Source organism: Hylaeus anthracinus, unplaced genomic scaffold (assembly GCF_026225885.1).
Source record: "Hylaeus anthracinus isolate JK02 unplaced genomic scaffold, UHH_iyHylAnth1.0_haploid 11978, whole genome shotgun sequence".
In the NCBI taxonomy this organism is placed as follows: Eukaryota; Metazoa; Arthropoda; class Insecta; order Hymenoptera; family Colletidae; genus Hylaeus; species Hylaeus anthracinus.
The window spans coordinates 902013-904630 of NW_026534326.1; the positions used below are offsets into that span (position 1 = coordinate 902013).

Here is a 2618-nt window from a genome sequence, read left to right on the forward strand (position 1 = left end):
AAACCTAACCCAGACCTACCCAGACCTAACCCAGACCTAACCCAGACGAAATCTAACCCAGACCTAACCCAGACCAAACCTAACCCAAACCTAACCCAGACCTACCCAGACCAAACCCAGACCTAACCCAGATCAAACCTAACCCAGACCTACCCAGACCTAACCCAGACCTAACCCGGACCAAACCTAACCCAGACCTACCCAGACCTAACCCGGAATCTCAGCGTGGCAGTCGATTACGTTACGCACCGTTCAACTGCGGTGTCCAACTGAAATTAAAAGGTGCGCGTGAAGTACACGTCGCGGCGCGGGAAATGGAAAAAGAAAGAAACCACGTATCGATATCATTGTCCGGGTTACGACTATTACCTGGGTTCATACGGGCGTATTTACGCCGGCGCAATTTTGGCGCGTAAATACGAACGACAATAACGAACGACAATAACGAACGATCGGACAACAATATACCCGTGGGATTAAAGCCTGATCTCTGCGTCAACGGACACACAGCACTCGGAGTTTTTCGGCGGTGTTCCGTGACGACCTCGAGTAAATTATTGCTAAACGGCGTACAAGCGGATGTCAAGATGCGGGTCTCGTTCGGGTGGTCGTGGGATCTTTGGTCGACGGCCCTTTCATGATATCAGAATGTGGAACGCAATCTTCTCGTACGCCAGCGGATAAAATTACGGAAAATTGCGATCGTAGATGCGTCGCGCGACAAGCGTACCCTTGGAGCAAGGTAGAGGGATCGGTTTGGAACGTTCGGTTGAAATTAAGGAAAATTTATGGAGGGTCGAAGCCACGGAACCGCGGTAGGTTGGAAATAAATATTCGTCGACGCGATTTTGCCGTGGTTGCACGATGTTTTGGAAATTTGCGGCCGCAGATGCATTGAACGTCGACCGAGCACTCGCGCCGAGTATTCCTTTCGGCTGCTGTCTCCGGGGATGGTAAATCATGGAACGCGGGTTTATGGGTCAATTCCGGAAAGGTGCGGTGTCGTCCATTCGTCGCTTTCACTCTCAACGTGTTTCCACGGCCGGCGACCACTTTTCACGAGACCCTCGCACAAATTGCTCGGATCGTAGCTCGTAGACGTCTTCCTTCCCTTTACTCGACCTCCGAGAAGCGATCTCGAACGGGAAATAAATTATATAGGAAATGATATAGGAAAGAAACGACGAAATATGGCAAAATGTTCCGCAGCGCAATTAGGACGATGTTCCGACGAGTAAAAGTAAAAATAATAAAGATAGGTAACGAGGAGCGCGTGATGGTCGTATCCGTCGCGCGCTATAGAAGCTCGTAACGTGATTTGTGTTCGGACGCGATTTTTGTGTGAAAGGCAGAAGCCAAATGCGATTATGATCGGTGGGGAGACGAACAAGGGTGAGCCGTATTATAATAAAACGAGAGTGCTGTTGCAGTACTGGCGTCGCGCGACACGTGGCGAATCGTGTTCTGATATTGTATCACTGTCCGCCACGTGACTATCACTTTACAAGTCTGTACATCGCGTCGCGTCGTCGATACCGAATTTCGTCTCTATCGAGCTTTCGCTCTTACGAAGGGTTCCGCTGTTTCGGTGCGTGGACGCTCGTCGGTAGACCACGGATGCGAAATATGTTGGATACGCGACGTAACATCGAATAATAACGATAGCGTTACGCTCCTACTGTTGCTTCTCATCTGTCGTATTCTTTCCACGGCTGGAGGAATCGTATCGCGAAGGATTATTCGTGGATTAGCGTGGTAGCGATTGGGAAGGTAGCGCGCGCCATTTGGTCGTTAAACAAGGGAGAAAAGTGGATCGGACGCGATCGAATCGGGAGAGTCACGGTTCCGACACGGTACGTGTCCGGCCGGGGTGTCAATTTGCCCGCTGCGAGTGCAGTTTGTCCCTGTTTGTTTCCGGGAGAGCTTTATTTGCAGAACACAAGGACCGACCGCGGACAAGGGGAAGGGTGAGAGCGCCAAGAGCGACGTACGGACGTCGACGTCGCTTCGGCCGCGGCCTGGAAACGGAAAAGTGGACGCCTCGCGTTATAACGACGTTCCGATGCCAGCTTCTCGTTTCAGCACGGAGAAAAAAACCGATAACGAGGCGAGCTAGCGACGGAGACAGTCAAATATCCACCGAGTTCGGTTCCTCGAGGTTCTACTTCTCTTCTACTACTGCTACTAGGAGATTCATCGAGTTTCTATTTGTTTCTATTAGTTTGTCCGGAATGTTCGTGGCGATTTTTGGTAGGTGGTACACACGTCTGTTTATATAGGAACGGTTGGAAAGAATTAACACGTGTGCATCCCTTGAAAGGTGGAAAAGTCGTAGAAAATGGTACATGTGTAATTCGAAAAATATATACAGGGTGTCCCAAAAGTCGGGGAGGAGCCGGAAATGGGGGGAGGGGGGGAGGGGGTAGCTGAGACGATTCTGAACAACAATTTCCTTTGCAAAAATGTCGGATGGGGCTTCGTTACGGAGATATTAAGAGAAAACCCCGACCAATCGGAGCGCGAGGATGCCGATGCAGCGCTCGCGGTAGCCAATGAGCGCGGCCGGCTAGCGCGTAGCCTTCGCTACCGCGGTCGCTCGAACGGTCTACGCGCGCTCT

General features: G+C 51.1%; 1 protein-coding gene across 3 annotated transcripts in view; it reads left to right on the forward strand.

Annotated features, from left to right (window-relative positions):
* Positions 1 to 2362, forward strand: part of LOC128896965 (uncharacterized) — a 7640-nt gene extending 5278 nt beyond the window's left edge. For 2 of the 3 annotated variants that reach the window (XM_054160575.1, XM_054160578.1), the window contains one exon: positions 1924 to 2362. The gene's annotated coding sequence lies outside the window, so the exon portion shown is untranslated. The remainder of the gene's footprint in view (positions 1 to 1923) is intronic. The other variant, XM_054160577.1, reaches the window with a different exon arrangement.
* Positions 2363 to 2618: the final 256 nt, after the last annotated feature.